The sequence below is a fragment of the Rana temporaria genome, unplaced genomic scaffold (assembly GCF_905171775.1).
Source record: "Rana temporaria unplaced genomic scaffold, aRanTem1.1, whole genome shotgun sequence".
Classification (NCBI taxonomy): Eukaryota; Metazoa; Chordata; class Amphibia; order Anura; family Ranidae; genus Rana; species Rana temporaria.
The window spans coordinates 42,776-63,547 of record NW_024404578.1 but is presented as its reverse complement, the minus strand read 5'-3'; the positions used below and the strand labels follow the sequence as shown (position 1 = coordinate 63,547).

Sequence of the window (20,772 nt, the reverse complement as noted above, 5' to 3'; positions counted from 1 at the left end):
AGAATCTTGTCTCCTGGTTCTGCTGGACCTAAGCGCAGCCTTTGACACGGTAGACCACAAACTGTTACTGATGCGACTAGCCAAGGTAGCAGAAGTCGCAGAAGGTGATTTACCATGTTTTTCTTCCTTTCTTGAAAACCGATCACAAACAGTTAAATTGGGTTCTTTCACGTCGGAAAAGCGCACGGTGTCATGTGGAGTCCCCCAAGGATCCCCCCTGTCACCGGTGCTTTTCAACATCTATCTTCGCCCTCTCTTTGATATTATCAGTAGCCAAGAACTACTCTATCACTCTTATGCAGACGATACGCAACTGTATTTTCGCATCTGCAACAAAAAGGATCATCATCCCAGCTTAGAGAAATGTCTCTCTTTGATAGAAAACTGGATGACTAAGAGTTATCTTAAACTCAACAGTTCAAAAACAGAACTCCTTATGTTTCACGCCAGCCGAAAGAGTCAACTGGCAACAACCTGGACACCGCCGCCCATTCTGGGCCAAATCATCACCCCTAGCTCCAAAGTCAAAAGTCTCTGGGTCATCTTCGACACCTTCATGACAATGGACGCACAAATAGGGTCAGTAGTCAGCGGAGCGCACCATCTGTTGCGCCTACTACACAGACTTATTCCATTTATCCCCAAAGAAGACGTAGCAGACGTGGTGGGAACAATCGTGAATTCCAGACTGGACTATGCTAACGCCCTGTACCTCGGACTCCCAAAGTACCAAATCTCCCGTCTGCAAGTCGTTCAGAATACGGCCGCCAGACTGGTGACTGGGAAAAAAAATGGGAATCAATCTCACCTTCGTTGAGAACCCTTCACTGGCTGCCAGTAAAAGACAGAATTGCATTTAAAGCACTCTGCCTGACACATAAGTGCATCCATGGGAAGGCTCCGCAATATCTTTGCGACAAGATAGAACCTCACAATTCGAATCGCGTTCTGCGATCCACCGACCAAAATCTGGTCAGGGTACCAAAAACCAAATACAAGTCCAAAGGAGAAAGAAGGTTTGCTTTTCAGGGTCCTAGACTATGGAACGCTTTACCAACCAGCATTCGATTGGAGGAAAACCACCTGACTTTCAGAAGACAGATCAAAACTCTGCTCTTTTGATGTCATGAGACACGAACAACTAGCGCCCAGAAGCGATTCAGTTCGCATGCGCCGCGCTTTATAAGTTATTCATTCATTCATTCACATTCATTCAACTAATTTTTTAAATTTAAAAAAAGAGGAAGATTTGGCTTCTATAAATGTACCACATCAATTACTGTATTTATTGGCGTATAACACTCACTTTCTTACCCTGAAAACTGTGCCTGCGTGTTATACGTAGGGGGTTAAGTTAGGGTGCGTTTTATACCCCTGTGCATGTTATTCGCCAATTAATATATATATATATATATATATATATATATATATATAATTTCAAAAAGAACCTTGTATGTCAGACTTTATTGGTACGAAAAAGTCCAAACATAAAAATTACATAAAATATAAATCTTTCTTACAAATATTAAAATGATTTGTTAAAACCACATGGGAACAAATCCATCAAACATTAGGCCATATATATTCATAATGACTCATTTAGCTTTGCTGAATTGTCCAAGAGGTCGACGCGTTTCACATCAATAAACTTCCTCAGGACCTTTTATGCCTTGGCAGCAAAAACAAAAAACTAAAAAACATACAGAATATAAATACATAGCAAACTAATAATTTTATAACATTGTAAATGATCATCTGTGCCACTTACACAATGCTTGGGGGACATAGCAAGGAGACAGTGATAAATGGTGGGTTTAAAGTAGCTTACACAGTCAGCTGGTCATGAGTTATAAAGATTAGCGGGATAATAGACATGTGCATGAAAAAAAGGTAAGTAAAAAAACATTTTCTTTTACTTGTACAAAATTAAAGTTACACCCAAACACAAAAAAAAAAACAAATATTTGATGCACCCCCACATATACAAATGTAAACTCATACACTGGGACGCCTACACCTGAAAACATTGATTGCAATACACATGTTACATATCGCCGCACACACACCGGAATGAAAACGATAATTCTATCACCAGACCTCCTCCATAACACTAAACTGAGGACCTATAGGGGGCTTTTAAAGCATCGCCTACAGAAAATATTGGATACTGAAGTCTGTCACCATTTCACAGGCGCACACAAATTTATGGTTTGACATGTTGGGTATCTATTTCCACGGTGCAACCTCAGCTTTTATATTCTACAAAATATTGGGTAATTTATTGTGTTTTTGGGTCCCCTAAAATTAACTTTAGTGTGTTTTTTATTGCTATTTTGCATTTGCTAGACTGTTGCAGTAATATTGTGTGACATAAATTGTCCACAATTGTATTCTTTAGGGTGTCTGCTTTCAGAAAATATATAATATTTGGGGGTTTTATATAATCTTCAGGCCTAAAATAATTTTTTAAATGTGTGCAAAAAGGAAACCTAAGACAGCTCTGGCAGTGAAAGGGTTAAAGGAAACGCTCACCTTCGGGAAGATGTTACATGTTCCTGCAGCGGCTCAGCGATCCGAGTCCTCTGTGTGACAGCAGTGCGGGGAAAAGTTCCCGTACCGGCTGTTGTAAGGCGAATGTTCTTCTATAAGACCACCCAGGTAGGTTGTTAGGTTCAAATGACGGAACAGAGATTTCAGTTGCCCACGGGCCCTGGAGACATCAATTGACACAAGGAAGCGAGCATGTATTGTGACAAATGACATCTGGCTTTTACTGAGAGTTTGTTCATATTTATACAGATTCAGAATCACCTTTGTCATTCTTACAATGCATACGTGTGGTTTTTCAAAAATACATTTAAGTCAATCATTTACTCAGCTGTTACCCAAGTTCATTTAACGTATGGATATGACCTGGAAAACCTCTGGTTTATGAGTTTACATAAGCACTATAGCAGTATACCTTATCTTAAACAAACATGAGCCGAAGCAAAGTTCATAGATTACAGAACTAGAGAAAAGATTTCTACACATGACATACATTTCTTAAAGTAGGGGAAAAGGTTTCCTCACATCAGCAATTTGTGACATTTATGTAACTTGTAATTTTTTATTAGGCAATGACATCGGCACCCTGAAATTACAATGGGGGTTATAATGCTATATTTATTACAATTCCTCTCTTTGAGACACAATATGTCTCACAATTAGATAATATTTCTTCTATCATAATACATACTTAGATAAATCCTATTCGCCGCAGCAGGATCAGGGGTTCGGGATGCCTTGGAAATTATGCACATTATAAGCTTATAACACGCATATAGGAACAAAACAAAAAGAATAATCATAATGATGGTTATGGCAGCACCTTTTAACCATGTCAGTATTCCTACTCCAGAATTTAGGTTTGCAAAAGGATCCCATGTTTTGGCAATATTTCTAGCGTCATCTTGTAATTTGCTTACTTCTTTATAGATATATATATCTCAACATTATCAGTACCCTATTGCGGGGTCACTACCATATCTTCTCTACCTAGTATGACACCAAAGGGTCCACAGTGCTACTTCACATCTATGTGGAGCAAAGATCTTCTTAAGGTGTATGTGGATACATATCTTTTACTCATTCATATCACCCATCTTGGCATCATACAAATCTGCTAATCTGACAATCTGATAACACTCTATCTCTTCCCTGGGGTGATCTTCCTCAGTTCTAATTGCCATTGTAGTACTAATTGTATTTTAACAATAATAGAACATTTGTGATATTTAAAGGTACAGCCATGAGAGGAATACTAACGCTGGAGGGGTATAATTTACTACATATCCAACATTTTTCATATCCTGATTTCTGTGCATAGGCATATTTAAACTTCAATAATAACATTTTATCTGTAAAACTTTCTGAGTTTTCATTTCTCTTGTGTCTGTCATGTGTATTATTCATATCATTCTGTTGTGGACTGTTAGAAGCTCCACAAATGCTCTTTATGTGTCCCAAATCTTCAGGATGATAAATACAGTTAGTTGTCAGCCAAATTGGCAGGAACACGATCAGGGCAGCCCAGAATAAGAGGCACAAGGCTTTCCCAGAAGTCTGTGGTGAAATAAGCGACCTTCTTCACACGACTGGCATGGATCCAAGCCTGTTGTCCCTCTACCAGAATAGCTGTGCGGGTAACCGCGATCACTGTAGTCTGAGGTCCAAATGATACTCTTCCTTCTTGGTACGCTTCAGTTGCTGGACCACTACGACATCTCTCATTTGAAAGTGATGAGTTGGTTTCTGTGAAAAAAAAGGAGAGGTGCGAGCAACATTCCTTTTAACTTGATCTAAAGTTTCAATAAGTTTTTTTACATATTCTTCCTGAATAAGATCTAGGTCCCCTCTTTCTAACATAAGTGGCTGTCTGGCCCATGGGGTGGGGAATGGTCTACCCATTAAGACTTCAAAAGGAGAGTATCCTGTCTTTTTAGAGGGTGTCATTCTTACCTCGGCTAGTACAGCTGGTAGGACCTTCTTCCAATTTGCATACGTACCTCCAGTTGCCTTCCTGATCCCATCTTCAAGGGTTCTGTTCATCCTTTACACTATACCTGAGCTCTGGGGATGGTACGGAATATGAAACTTCCATTCTATTTTCAGTGTCTTTACTAGATCTTGACAAACTTTGGCCACAAATGCAGGGCCATTGTCTGAGTTGATCTGAAATGGGCATCCCCATCTGGGAATGATTTCCTGTGTGAGAATTTTTACTACTGTTTGTGCATCTTCCTTTGTTGTTACAAACACTTCTATCCATCTTGAGAGCAAATATTCCTGTCTTTTACCTAGTTTGGGCATGTGTGTAAAATCAATTTGTAAATGAGTGAATGGTGTAGATGGATATATCAGATGTTCATGTTTTGCCTTGTGAGGGTTCCTGGGATTATTCCGAATGCATGTGATGCATCTGGAAACATATGGCTTAACAAGAGAGGGAAGACCTTGAATGTAAAAATCCCTATCCAAAAGTTCACATGTGACATTCCAACCTCTGTGACCTATGCCATGGTATTGTGAAATAAAAATGGGTTCACTGGCTAAAGGGATAAATGGTCTGCCCTCTTGGCAGACAAGGCCAGTTTCTGGGCTTGTCTGGACACCTATTTTGTTCCATTGCTGGATGTCTTGGTCTGTGGCATATGCTTGAAGGTCATGCAATGTTTGATCTAGTAGTGGGATTTCAGGTGAAAGCAATGGCATTTGGATGTCTGCTGGCTGTGTGGATGCTGCTTCTCTTGCTGCTTTGTCAGCTAAGGCATTGCCTTTGGCTATGTCATTTTGTTGCACTGTATGTGCCCTACAGTGTAGTACAGCTATGGACCTTGGCAACTGTATGGCTTCTAATAGATTTGTGACAAGTGTGGAATGTGAAATTGATTTACCATCCGCTGCTATGTAGCCCCTCCTTTCCCATATGACCCCAAAATCGTGCGTCACGCCATGTGCGTATTTTTAGTCAGTGTAAATGTTTACATCTTGCCCTTCAAAAAGCTGACAAGCTCTGGTAAGCACAATTAATTCAGCAGCCTGGGCTGACTGGAAAGGAACTGGATTTGCTTCTAGGATTTTATCAGGTAATTGTACAACAGCATACCCAGCATGGTATGTGTTGTCATTCGGCCTGAAACAGGAACCATCCACAAAGACATTCTGTGCATCTGGAAGAGCCACAGAAGACATGTCTGGCCTTGGGGATGTATCCTCTATGTATGAGATCGATACATTTATGCTGTGGGACAACCTCATCCTGTTCTCCTTTTAACCCTAACAAAGCATTCAGAATTGGGGCGGGGCCAGAAGTAGGAGAGGTGTACTTTATTTCAAGCTGTGGGTTGGACAAAAGAATAACCTCATACCCACTCAGCCGTTGGGCTGACATGTGTTGGGTATGGATATTCTTTAGTAAAATTGATACATTATGTGTAGTATACAGGGTGGTGGGATGACCCAGAGTGAATGATGTAGCCATTTCCACCACCATCGCACAGGATACTAGAGCTCTGAGACACGCCGGCATGCCCTGTACTGGCATAGGCACAACTTTTGAAAAAAAATGCAATAGGGCACAGTTTGCCCCCATGCTCCTGTGCCAGGACCCCCGCCATAGTTTTACAGTTGTCCCTTGCAAACAAGTGAAACATTTTTCCATATTCAGGTAGTCCGAGTCCAGGAGCCGTGACCATTGCAGTTTTAAGATACAAAAAAGCATTTTACATTTCATCATTCCATTTTACACAATGTGGCATGTCAGTACCTGTGGCTTGCCTCAGGAGATTATCATAGTAGGAACAATCAGGAATCCATTGGCGGCAGTAACCAATCATACCAAGAAATGATAGCATGTCCTTCTTAGTGAGTGGGCGGGGGCAGACCCATGAGAGCCGCAGCTCTCTTGTGACTGATTTTCCCTTCTCCTTTGGAGAGTACAAAACCAAGGTATTCAACAGTTTCCTGACACCATTGTAGCTTTTTCTTAGAAACCTTGTGACCATTGTCTGCTAACCAATGTAACAGATCTAAACCATCATTTTTACATGCTTCCCGGCTCGGACTGGACAGTAATAAGTCATCAACATATTGGAGTAGGACGGAACCATGGCGGGGTGTCCAAGACCGCAGGGTTGCTTGGAGGGCCACTGTGTATACTACAGGGGAGTCTACATAACCCTGGGGCATTCTACACCAGGACATTTGGCAATTTTTTAAATTAAATGCAAAAATAGGCTGTGTCTCCTCATCAACAGAAACACTAAAGAATGCATTACAAAGGTCAATGACCGAAAAATACTCTGCATCGGATGGTATGGAGGTTAGGAGTGATGACACATCAAGCACTATGGGTGCAATGGGCACCACCAGGTTGTTTATAGGTCTTGTACAAACCTGTAAGAGCCGTCTGGCTTTTTTATTGGGTTGATGGGGGTGTTGTAGGGTGACAGTGTCTCTTTAAGAATTCCTTGTTGCAGGAACCTCTCTACCATTGGGGCAATTCCTTCCTCTTTTTCTTTTGAAATGGGGTATTGTTTGTGATAAACCGGCTGTGCCCATGATTTCATAGCTGCCTTGTATGGGGTACAGGAAATAAGACCTACATCCAAGGAGCTTTTGGACCATACCGGATCATCTGGTGGAGGGAGATCACTATCCTCAATGTAATATATTACTTTGGAGTGTATGAAAACCCCTCCGTCAGTGGTCATTTTCAGTGTTATACCCAACCTTCCCATCAAATCTCTACCCAAGAGATTCACAGGACAGTTTGGTATAATCCTGAAACAATGGTGCAAGACTGTTGCACCTCCCCTTTCAACATCACTTACTGGCAAAGGCGGTGTTTTGTATATTTTGGTAAGTATCCCATTAATTCCCATAGAAGGTTCAGCAATTTTAGTCTCACCTCTGTAGTAGTCCTCACTGATGCTGCTCTGAGTTGCTCCTGAATCAGGGAGGAAGGGGACCGGCTTATATTTAACATATAGGGTCACAATTGGTTGCTCGTTGTAAGAGTGTGAGATCAAGGGAAATGCTGGGATACTACCTTCCGGGCAGCTTCATTTCAGCTGTTGCTGATTCCATTGTATAGGTAATCGGGGACCCTGTTGCTTTGGGGCAACTTGATTTTGTTGCCTATATTGGGGTCCCTGTGTATGCATTTGATCTTGATTATTTGAGTTGTTACATTCATAGGGACATTGATTTCTCCAGTGCCCCTCCAGGCCACAGTTAAAACAATATGTGCAGGACTGTTGGGGTGGTCTAGAAAAATCACGCCCTCTCCCTCTTATTCTTCCTCTGCCTCTATTTCCACTACCCCATTGTCCTCCATTATTTTGGGGAGGCTGGGTTTGCACTCCACCTTGATAATGGGTACTCACTGCTTTCTCTCTTATTACATCAAAACATCCTGCTGCTTCTTTCTGCATTAAAGTTTCCTGAAATTGGTCAATCGTCTTTGTGGTCCATTCAGATATCATCTGTTTGACCAACAAGGCGAACTGGGGCTTTAGATTATTCATATAGGTTTGAATAAACAAAGCTCCCACATCAGCCGTTTTAGCTAATCCAGCTTCTGTTGTCCAATTGTCATGAAATCTTTTCCAGAACTCAACTACAGTTTCTTCTGACTTTTGTTTGCATGCTATGGCAGTAGGAAGGGAACTTTTATTTTTAAATACATTCATAATTTCAGCCTCTAATTCTGTCCACATGGTATTAATACCTGCTACTGTGTTTAACCCATATGCTCCCGCATTTCCAGTGTCAATAGTGTTTATGCTTGGAACATTTGCCCAGCTCCAGGAACTGGTGTGTCCTATAATGCCATCAATGATAAGGTGCATGTCTTCCTGTGTGTAATTTCTCCCCTTACATGCCTTTTTTACGTAAGTTAAAGTACCTCCTGAAGAGGCGGTGGGTTTGGGGCAATGTTTCACTATCCTATCTATGTCTTCAATGTCAATTACTTTTTTTTAAATTTCATTTCCAATCGTCATGAAAGGCAATGAAAGGTCAGTGTTACTATATACCGCTCCACTCTTTGTTTTAGGGGGGCTAAATGTTTTACTTGTTTCAGCGTCTTCCTGTTCTTCCTCCTGCTCTTGGCCAGGTGGTGAAACTACCCCTCCTATAGCTCCCTGATCTTCTTCTGGTTCAGCTACCTCGACTCTGACTTCCTGTCTGTGCCTCTGTAGGTGCTGTCTATCTTGTTGTGAAACGGGAGGGAGAGTGGGGGGGCAGTTGTTGTGGTTGTAGAGCAGGTGGGGCCTGCTGTTGTGGAGCAGGCGGGGCTTGCTGTTGTGGTTGTAGAGCTGGGGGGCCTGCTGTTGTGGTTGTAGAACTGGGGGGGCCTGCTGTTGTGGCTGTAAAACTGGGGGGGCCTGCTGTTGTCTGATTGCATGATGTCCAGCCAGAAGATCAATATCTTCCTTTGTTAAACTCAGATAGACATGTACATATGAGGGTGGAGGGTGACTGACTATTGTCAGGGGTGGGGTTCTTTTATTAGCTTCTTCTCTATGTTTTTGATCATAATCTTCCTTACTTAAACATTTGGTGGGCTTTTTCTGTTTCATATTTTCCCTTGGGAACCAATATGGGGCCATATTTTAACCAATTCTCTGCTCCCTTTTCCATATAATCCATATCCCATTTGAGGGTCCCCGGGGTACCAAGGGAAAGCTCTCTTATCTACTAAACACAATCCTTTGACCATATCTATGTGGAATTCTGTATTGCTACCTTTGTGTGGAAAGGGGTCTACACTGTGTAAGGCTGTGGTCCATCGTGCTAAATTTGAAACCCATGGGTCTATAAGTTCATAATTAGTACCACAAATTCTAGCTACAAAATCCTTACATATTTTCCCTGGGTTGGGTGGAGGGGGATGACCTTCTTTACCTTGTTTCTGACCCATATTGAAAGTGGGAGATGACTGACTTACCACACAGTCTTCTGATCCACACAACAAATGATTCTTATACTTCTAATATTACTTATACTTCTATGCGATAGAAAGAAAAAAGCAAAGATTTTTTAGGCTGCTGGAATCTCCTTCCTCATTAACCACTTATTTTTCCTTCCCTAAATGAATGTCTATGCAGTACTGCTTATCTTTTGTGGGGTTACCAAAACCCTACTATGGGTTTACCCCAAACCCTTCTATGTGGATTTACCAAAAACCTTACTATTAACCTCCTGGCGTGGTTCTTATCCCCTACTAATTTTATGGTTCTAAAAAAGCTTTAATCAGAGCTGAGGCAAGAATTTAGTCAATAAAGACAAAAAAAAAGACTCTTACCTCAGTTGATTTCAGCTCTTATCTCGGACAAAGCCCCCATCTGTAAGGCGAATGTTCTTCTATAAGACCACCCAGGTAGGTTGTTAGGTTCAAATGACGGAACAGAGATTTCAGTTGCCCACGGGCCCCGGAGACATCAATTGACACAAGGAAGCGAGCATGTATTGTGACAAATGACATCTGGCTTTTAATCAGAGTTTGTTCATATTTATACAGATTCAGAATCACCTTTGTCATTCTTACAATGCATACATGTGGTTTTTCAAAAATACATTTAGGTCAATCATTTACTCAGCTGTTACATAAGTTCATTTAACGTATGTATATGACCTGGAAAACCTCTGGTTTATGAGTTTACATAAGCACTATAGCAGTATGCCTTATCTTAAACAAACATGAGCCGAAGCAAAGTCCATAGATTACAGAACTAGAGAAAAAAAGATTTCTACACATGACATACATTTCTTAAACTAGGCCAAAAGGTTTCTTCACATCAGCAATTTGTGACATTTATGTAACTTGTAATTTTTCATTAGGCAATGACATCGGCACCCTGAAATTACAATGGGGGGTTATAATGCTATATTTATTTCAGCGTTTAGAAGGGAGGAGCCCTATCTGTGATGTCAGGCGAAGCGCCGTGGGTCTAGATCGGCCGTTAATGAGCTGGTGATTTGATACTTGCTGTTTTTATTGTTATTTCTTGTAAATGTAACTTTTTAGGGGACTCTAGCTATGACTAAGCACTAGTTTCAGTGCGAAACGCGTCAGCAGTCGGGTTTTATTTTGCTGTGACTTGTAGTGCTGTCCTTCTTTTAATAAAGGCGACAATTTGTTCAGAGTACGGCTGTCTAGAGACAATTTTTGTTCCTGTGTAACTTTTTAGGGGTGGGCTTTTATAATAAATTCAGAAGCAGAGAGCACTATGGTACTTGTGTTTTTTCTTTCATGTCCTTCCCCCCGGGATATAGAAGTGGAATTGATTATTAATAAGTGAATGGAGGAAGGTGGTGTTTGGAGACAATTTATACGTTGATTCCCCACACAGAGGTGCAGTCTGGAGACTGTAGGAATTACTACCATTGGTAAAGTGGACGGATCATGATCGGACACGAGGAGTGATCTGTCTATGAGTTTTATACTCACCCTTGAGGTGAGCATGCATTTTAGCAGGTGGGGGTGCGCACTGAATATTGGATCCATTTAAATAGGATTTTTCACAGCGGTGACAGCTTTGGAAACCTTCATATGAACTGTTTTTTTTATCATTTATTTCTTTTCTCATAAATAGTTTTATGGAATGTATAATTGTTTGTTTCTATAAGATTTATAGATACGCAGCGCTGCACTATTTTCACACAATTAATACGCAGCTTCTACTTTTCAGAGGTGCGATATCGTTCTCTGTACAATCCGTGTTTTATTGATTGCATGGAATATTGGAATTTTCTGAGATTGTGGATTTGGGGTTTTCATGAGCTGGAAGCCACAATCATCACAATGATGACAAATCACGGCTTGAACCCTCTTGCTTTGCATGTAACGAGTCTCTCTCATATATTTGTCTCGCCTTTTAAGTTGCATTAGTGAAATAAATGAACTTTTGCACCATATTCGAATTTCACCTGTGAGTGAGTGAAGAACTTATATAGCGCAGCACATGCGAACTAAATCGCCTCTGGGCGCTTGTTGTTCCTGTCTCTTTTGATATCAAAAGAGATGAGTTTTGATCTTTCTTCTAAAGGTCAAGTGATTCTCCTCCAACCGAATGCTGGTTGGTAAAGCATTCCATAGTCTGGGACCTTGGAGCGCAAATCTTCGTTCTCCTTTGGACTTGTATTTGGCTTTGGGTATCTGGAGCAGATTTGATTGGTGGATCGCAGAACGTGATTGGGGTTGTGAGCATATATTTTTTTGCATAGATATTGGGGGGCCTTCCCATGGATGCACTTATGTATCAGGCAGAGTGCTTTAAATGCAATTCTATCTTTTACTGGCAACCAGTGGAGGGTTCTCAGTGAAAGTGAGATCAATTCCCAGGTTATTTCCCAGTTACCAGTCTGGCGGCCAAGTTTTGAACGACTTGCAGACGAGAGATTTGGTACTTTGGGAGTCCGAGGTAAAGGGCATTTGCATAGTCCAGTCTGGAGTTCACAATTGTTCCCACTACGACCGCTACAACAAAATATAAAACAAAAAAGAAAAATAGACTCTATTTTTATTTTTTGTTGTATTGTATATTGGATTGCACCCCCCGATAATATCGGTGAGTACTACACTGTTGACTATTAGGTGGGAATCCCATATTCTTCCCTCTTTCACTACGACTGCTATGTTTTCTTTGGGAATGAATGGGATAAGTCTGCGTAGTAGGCGCAGCATATGATGCGATCCGCTGACTACTGACCCTATTTGTGCATCCATTGTCATGTGGGTGTCAAAGATGATTTGGCCCAGAATGGGCGGAGGTGTCCAGGGTGTTGCTGGTTGATTCTTACAACTGGCGTGAAACAGAAGAAGTTCTGTTTTCGCCCCGTTGAGTTTAAGATAACTCTTAGTCATTCAGATTTCTATCAAAGAGAGGCATGTCTCTAGACCGAGATGATGATGCTTTTTGTTGCAAATGCGAAAATACAGTTGTGTATCATCTGCATAAGAGTGATAAAGTAGTTTTTGGGTGCTGATGATTTCAAAGAGGGGGCGCAGATAAATGTATATCAGGGTGTGCTTCTTCCCCACATGTCCAGCAACATTCACATACAAGACATTTCCCGCACTCGCTAATACACCTCGAGGGGTTGTGTGGGACCCCTGATGTACAGGAAGAAAGGACTTCAGTGAGGAACAATTCCCTCACTCAGGACAGGAATACGGCTTCTCCCCCGTGTGAGATCTCTGATGTGTGGAAAGATTGGACTTCTGTGAAAAACATTTCCCGCACTCAGAACAGGAAAAAGGCTTCTCCCCCGTGTGAGATCTCTGATGTGTGGAAAGATTGGACTTCACTGAAAAACATTTCCCGCACTCAGAACAGGAAAAAGGCTTTTCCCCCGTGTGAGATCTCTGATGTATGGAAAGACTGGACTTCTGTGAAAAACATTTCCCGCACACAGAACAGGAAAAAGGCCACTCCCCCGTGTGAGATCTCTGATGTGTGGAAAGACTGGACTTATATGAAAAACATTTCCCGCACTCAGAACAGGAAAAAGGCTTCTCCGCCGTGTGTGATCTCTGATGTGTGGAAAGACTGGACTTATGTGAAAAACATTTCCCACACTCAGAACAGGAAAAAGGCCACTCCCCCGTGTGAGATCTCTGATGTGTGAAAAGCTTGGACTTCACTGAAAAACATTCCCCGCACTCAGAACAGGAAAAAGGCTTCTCCCCCGTGTGTGATCTCTGATGTGTGGAAAGATTGGACTTATCTGCAAAACATTTCCCGCACTCAGAACAGGAATACTGCTTCTTCCCCGTGTGTGATCTCTGATGTCTGTAAAGCTTGGACTTCTCTGAAAAACATTTCCCGCACTCAGGACATGAAAACGGCTTCTCCCCCTTGTGAGATCTCTGATGTCTGTAAAGATTGGCCTTCTTTGAAAAGCATTTCCCACACTCAGAACAGGAAAAAGGCCACTCCCCTGTGTGTGATCTCTGATGTGTGGAAAGACTGGACTTATGTGAAAAACATTTCCCGCACTCAGAACAGGAATGTGGCTTCTCCCCCGTGTGAGACCTCTGATGTGTGGAAAAACTGGACTTATCTGAAAAACATTTTTCGCACTCAGAACAGGAAAAAGGCTTCTCGCCCGTGTGAGATCTCTGATGTGTGGAAAGCTGGGACTTCTTTGAAAAACATTTCCCGCACTCAGAACAGCAAAAAGGCCTCTCCCCCGTGTGAGATCTTTGATGTGTGGAAAGATTGGACTTATCTGCAAAACATTTCCCGCACTCAGAACAGGAATACGGCTTCTCCCCCGTGTGTGATCTCTGATGTCTGTAAAGATTGGCCTTCTCTGAAAAACATTTCCCGCACTCAGAACAGGAAAAAGGCTTCTCCCCCGTGTGAGATCTCTGATGTGTGGAAAGATTGGACTTATCTGCAAAACATTTCCCGCACTCAGAACAGGAATACTGCTTCTCCCCCGTGTGTAATCTCTGATGTGTGGAAAGACGGGACTTCTCTGAAAAACATTTTTCACACTCAGAACAGGAAAAAGGCTTCTCCCCCATGTGAGATGTCTGATGTGTGGAAAGATGGGACTTCTTTGAAAAACATTTCCCGCACTCAGAACAGGAAAAAGGCTTCTCCCCCGTGTGAGATCTCTGATGTGTGGAAAGATTGGACTTATCTGCAAAACATTTCCCGCACTCAGAACAGGAATACTGCTTCTCCCCCGTGTGTAATCTCTGATGTGTGGAAAGACGGGACTTCTCTGAAAAACATTTTTCACACTCAGAACAGGAAAAAGGCTTCTCCCCCGTGTGTGATCTCTGATGTCTGTAAAGCTTGGACTTCTCTGAAAAACATTTCCCGCACTCAGGACATGAAAACGGCTTCTCCCCCGTGTGAGATCTCTGATGTCTGTAAAGATTGGCCTTCTTTGAAAAACATTTCCCACACTCAGAACAGGAAAAAGGCCACTCCCCCGTGTGAGATCTCTGATGTGTGGAAAGACTGTACTTATCTGAAAAACATTTCCCGCACTCAGAACAGCAAAAAGGCTTCTCCCTCGTGTGTATTCTCTGATGTGTGGAAAGATGGGACTTCTGTGAAAAACATTTCCCGCACTCAGAACAGGAATACGGCTTCTCACCTGTGTGAGATTTTTTATGCTTACAAAGACTGCTTTTGAAACCGAAACACTTCCCGCACTCAGCACAGAAAAACTTTTTATCTGTTGGAAGGACGGCACCGTCCCGCGCAGTCTGAGGTTCCTCGGGATAAGAGGAATACGATGGTCCGGCACCGTCCCGCACAGTCTGAGGTTCCTCAGGATAAGAGGAATACGATGGTCCGGCACCGTCCCGCACAGTCTGAGGTTCCTCAGGATAAGAGGAATACGATGGTCCGGCACCGTCCCGCACAGTCTGAGGTTCCTCAGGATAAGAGGAATACAATGGTCCGGCACCGTCCCGCACAGTTTGAGGTTCCTCAGGATAAGAGGAATACGATGGTCCGGCACCGTCCCGCACAGTCTGAGGTTCCTCAGGATAAGAGGAATACGATGGTCCGGCACGGTCCCGCACAGTCTGAGGTTCCTCAGGATAAGAGGAATACGATGGTCCATCTACACTGTGTGGTGCCGGATGGACATGTGAGGTAGTCAGGTTTTCTCCTGGACTATACTGTGTGATGTCCTCATCTTCTACTTTACAGTCTGGAGACAAAGTGAGACAATCCTCTGAGGTTTTCCTCATCTCCCGTCCATCTACTAAAATACAAATACAAAGATTATTACTAGACATGAGCTGATTGGTTCCCCTAAACTAGGACTCCGCCCACATCAGGCAGCTTTGTCTCTGAGGATCTTACAATTCCCCCCTCAAGGTAACTAGTAAATGGCTCCTCTGATCTCCTACCAGATCATTTCTTTATTCATGGACCTTAGTCAGAGAGTGAGGAAACAACGAGAACTGTCTTTTATAGAAGTGACAGTGATGAGGGGATTATAGGACGGGGGTCAGGAGTATGTATTGTACAACATAGAGTATATAGTGCAGGGGTCAGGAGTATGTAATGTACAACATAGAGAATATAGTGCAGGGGTCAGGAGTATGTAATGTACAACATAGAGTATATACTGCAGGGGTCAGGAGTATGTAATGTACAACATAGAGTATATAGTGCAGGGGTCAGGAGTATGTAATGAACATGTAGCACCCTGGTGTTTAGGAAGGGTGGCTAATAAATTGAGTTCACCAGGTGGTAGTTATCCTTGCTTATTAGGAGATCTACTGATTCCTCTCTAACTTTGGATGGCTGCACCTTTTCTTTTCTGTCACTAGATAGACAAGGGTGAAGCAAAGTTGGATTATGAATGGATGGGGTGCCTCAGGCAATTGGCAGGGGTTTCTTTGGTCCCTTGGCCTGCTGGGAGAGCCTATTTATTTGGGGGGAGTCAGGTGATCAGGGTTCTGTGCCACCTGGACGGCTGTCTGGGTGGACGTGTGTTATGTTGCCCGGGTTCTTAGGCCGGAAGACTGAGGCCTATCCAGGAACAAGAGAAGCAGCGCAGAGTTGGGACTGCAGGATTGGATTCCAACCGAGAGTAAAGATTCAGCCGAACGGGGAACCAGTTGTGGTCAGAGGTGGAGGGGAAGCTGTCGCCACTAAGGGACCATCCACCTTGTTACCGGAGACTACAGTTAGTAAGCTGGAGCCAGTAGCAGAGCAATCTTCTCACCAGCCTGGGACAGTAAAGAAGTGGGAAAGCTTCAGCAGGTGTCAAGCCAGGGGCCCAGCAGGATAGGGGGGTGACGCTTGAGGAGCATCAGTAAGTGTCAAGCCAGGGGCTCAGCAGGATAGTGGGGGTGACGCTTGAGGAGCATCAGTAAGTGCCAAGCCAGGGGCCCAGCAGGATAGCGGGTGTGACACTTGAGGAATATACAGCGGGTTAACTGTAGAAGAGCTCAGGAGATTCAGTGGCCACTGAATCTGGAAGTCCAGTGAGTAGGGAGGGGCCTAACACCTCCCGGTTCGGTTTGCGGCAAGACAAGCGAATGGACTGAAAGTTTGTGCGAACATTCGAACACCGTTAAAGTTTATGGGGCCCGAACGTGAAAAATGAAAAGTGCCCGCAGGCTCTATATACTCTGAACAACAGTATACAGGCGGCCCCCGGGTTACAAACAAGACAGGGACTGGAGGTTTGTTCTTAAGTTGAATCTGTTTGTAATTTGGAACTGGTACATTTTGTAAGTGTAGCTCCAGACAAAAAATAAATTTTTAAGCTTTTTGGAAAACATAGGGAAGGGTTATCACCCCTGTAACATTTGTTTTGCTGTCTGTGCCCCGTGTTCAGAAGATTTCACCTCACTTTCTGTCCCAATGACAATTGGATTTAGAAAATGTGGGGTTATTAGGGAAACAAGGATTGGTGATAAAGCATCAGTGGAGAGGAGACACCTTTTCCCCATATTAACTCTTACAGGAGAGAATTTCCCTTCCTAGGGGTAGATTTCCTCTCACTTCCTGTTGTCTCCTTCCGTTTGTGAGTAGGAGTCGTTTGTAAGTCGGATGTTTGAAAGTAGGGGAAAATTGTGCATTAGGTGTTGGTGGTACCAGAACACTGTAAGCACTCACCGTTACTCTTGGTGGGTGCAGGAACTGGCCCTGCTGTGAAATATTAGATCAAAAATGGTAATTAACAGGGGCGTGTAAACAGGGGCAGAAAAATTGGGCCTTAGGCGGCGGTGGTAGTGCCCTGAAACAAAAATATTCTTAGAAGCTATCAACATGAACATTGAGGAGGAATAGGATAGTCACTCAGCATAATAGGATAGTCACTCAGCATAGGCAGTCTTCAAGGGATCCCACATCCATAGAAAAATCAATCGGTTACATCAGCATCAGGTGCTTGGTAGCTGGTGATCCAAGACCGATTCATTTTTATGAAGGTGAGTCGATCAACAGAGTCTGTGGACAGGCGCACTCGGTTACAAAGCCTCCGGCAGCACTGAATGTGCGTTCAGAAAGAATGCTGGATGCAGGACAGGCCAGTAGCTCAATTGCATATTGTGCAAGCTCTGGCCAGTGGACCATCCTCAAGACCCAGTAACCCAGAGGATTTTCTGTTGGAAAGGTCTCCAAGTCTGACCTTGCCCATAGATGCACCATTTAATTCAGACACTGGCGACGGCCACCTTCTCCACCACTCTTTCTCTGACTGAACGAAGCCTCAGCAACACGTTGTCCAGCACCAGGAGATTGTAACCTCCCAGGCTCTGGGAACGCATTGCACAAACCTTTCTGCAAGGCCTCCCAAAGATGTTTCATCCTTTGCTCCCTCTGCGAAGGGTGGATAAGTTCTGGGAAAGTTCCTGAAAACAGGGCATATGGGTCAAGTGTCCCTGTCGGAGGGCAGAGAGGAGGTTGGTGCCTACAACCATTCCTGGCTGAAGCTGGCGTGGCGTCAACCACCTCTGAGCCTGCCCCTGCAGAGCTGACAGAATCTCTGCCCCAGTATGCCTCCTGTCCCCTAAGCAGACCAACTTAAGCACAGCATGGCATCTTTTTGCCTGAGTGCTTGAACGTCTATGGAGCATCGCTGGTTCAGGAGGACAAATCTGCAGAGGAAGAGGCCATAGAGGAAGAAGAGGAGGGGGTGGAGGAGAATGCCACCACTAGCATTTTAGAGGTGTGGTGGCAGAACAAGCTCCAACAATACTGCACCCTGTCCTGCATTCTTCCCAGCTGCCAGCAGAGTTACCCAGTGCATCGTGAAAGAAAGGTAACGTCGCTGTCCATGCCTGCTGGACCACGAGTCAGCGGTAATATGCACCTTACTGCTGACCGCCCTGTCCAACGAGGCCAAGACATGCCATGTCTTCCACATGCTGGTAGAGAACCGGAATGGCGTTTCCGTGAAAAGAAATGGCATTTGGGAACCTGCCACTGAGGTACCGCACATTCCACAAATTCACAAATGGGGGCAGAGTCTACCAGCTGAAAGGGCAGCAGTTGCAGTGCAGATGCAGTAGCCAAGCTAGCATTCAAACGCTGAGCATGTGGATGGCTGGGACCAAATTTCTTTCTACGATTTAGCAACATGGGTAGGGAACGTGCATGCGGCCTTATATAGTGTGGGGCGTGGACTTAGTCCCCCTGAGCCATGATTGGCCAAAGGCACCATGCCTTTGGCCAATTATGGCTTTCTTTGCTGACGCCGCTGGGATTGGCCAAAGTATGCGGGTCATAGTGCATGCTTTGGCCAATCATCACACAGCATTGCATTTGGCACGAACGCCCCATAACGTTCGTTTTTCGATGAACGGGAGAACAGCCAATGTTCGAGTGGAACTCATGTTCGACCCGAACATAAAGCTCATCCCTAGTAGTGAGAGACCGGGAGCTCAGGGAGAGAAGATCTGCAGTGAGAGACTGTGTGAGAAGAAGAGAACTATTCTGTGTTACCAAGAGTTATGTAGAACTACCGTTAGTGACTGTAACAAGATTTGTTACCATAGAAGACAGCGGTCCTACCTATACAGAAGTGGTGTCCGGCTGGAGGCCTTCCACTGTATAGCAGTCTACCTATAGAAGTCTCGGAGTCTGCCAATTGTCATTGCATCTACTCAAATGTGCCTGGCCCTAAACCGGCTCTCCAACCATTCTTGTTCAGAGATAATAAAGAGTATGCAATGTACAACATAGATTATATAGTGCAGGGGTCAGGAGTATGTAATGTACAACATAGAGAATATAGTACAGGGGTCAGGAGTATGTAATGTACAACACAGAGCATGTAGTGCAGGGGTCAGGAGTATGTAATGTACAACAGAGTATATAGTGCAGGGGCCAGGACTCATGATATTGGTATTCAGTAATCAGTGGTGGGTGAAATGTTTACTGGAGACAAGTTGCAGAGATCCCACACCGCTGCCTCCCATCTCCTGAGACTGCACTCTGTGACTTGGGTCTGCGACTATACAGACATATCCCTCCACCCGGCACAGCCAGCAAATAACAGAGCAAGTAAACCGGGAGAATTGTATTGTCAGAGATCTCACTAGACCCGGGCATGGGGCAGAAGACCTAAGGTACATACCCCAGGTGTCTAGGCCAAGCAAACCATATGGTGAAAATCAACATTTTGCTGCCAGCTGTGACAGAACCCACTGTCACTGTGTGTTTTGAAAGGGACTGGGGGCTGGCCTCCAACCGACAGACTATGGGCCAGAAAAGATACTGGAGACCTGGGACATGCTGGCAATGAGAGAATGTAATGTAATGCTACAGCCCTTCTCCCCCCATCCCCCTTCTTGTTGCTGTGTCTAATTGTGTTGATTCATGACACATATGGTCTGGACTGGAGACATCTCTCCGCAGGGGGTGTGTATTGAGAGACTGCCTGCTTACCATAATCTTATTAGGTTTATCTGTAGCCTGTTTCAATGTACAAATGTTCAGTTCCCATTGGTTGTTCCTTGTCCCCTTCCCCTCTTTGACAAGGCTAAGGGGAGTGTCCCTAACTGTGTGTAAAACGGTATGTTTTGGAATTGAATAAACAGTTTAAGCTCTGCATGTTTAACCCTCAACACCTGTGTGGATTGTCTCGTGATTGAGGGGTTAAGGGCTGGTTATGGCGAATCTGCAGGCTGCGGGTGCGTTTGGAGGACAGGAGACACAGGTCTGGCAGATGTGCCCACCTGGGGTATCTGAGATCCGTCACACCAGCTGAACCCCAGAATCTCCATAAATCCAGTCTAGAGACATAAATTGTGTCTGCAGCACAGAGAAGGAAGATTATCCGAGAGAAATACAGGACGGGGAACACAGCTCAGGAAAGTGACCAGGGGATTACAGGCTGATATCACCCAGTCCCCGCCCTACTCTGGACCAATCAGTGAGCAGTATGGGTGGAGGAATGGATTTAGTGTTAATGACCCACCTGTGCTGATCTCTGTAGGAGTGTCCTCCTCTATAAATGTCCCCGTTATTCCATCCTCCTCCATAGACTGCTGATCATCCCTCACATATGCATATGTCTCTTCTTCTTCTGATTTCACCTCAAATTCTATATCGATTGGATCTCCACTCTAAACCAAGAGAATGAGAGAGAATATCATCTGTAAGATATAAACTTACATACAAAATCCACACATCATCTCCACCAGTCCATGTTCTAGATGCTCCGCCCCACCAACCTTTAAATAAGGAGGGATGGTGTGACCTTCCTGTGTGAAATCCCGGGAATACAGAG

General features: G+C 43.9%; 1 long non-coding RNA gene across 1 annotated transcript; it reads right to left on the bottom strand.

The window, feature by feature from the left end:
• Positions 1 to 2,747: 2,747 nt before the first annotated feature.
• Positions 2,748 to 20,505, bottom strand: LOC120922638. The gene is made up of 2 exons (XR_005745394.1): positions 20,461 to 20,505; positions 2,748 to 4,293 (listed from the first exon to the last, which is right to left on the bottom strand). It is a non-coding gene; the product is annotated as an uncharacterized LOC120922638 (long non-coding RNA).
• Positions 20,506 to 20,772: the final 267 nt, after the last annotated feature.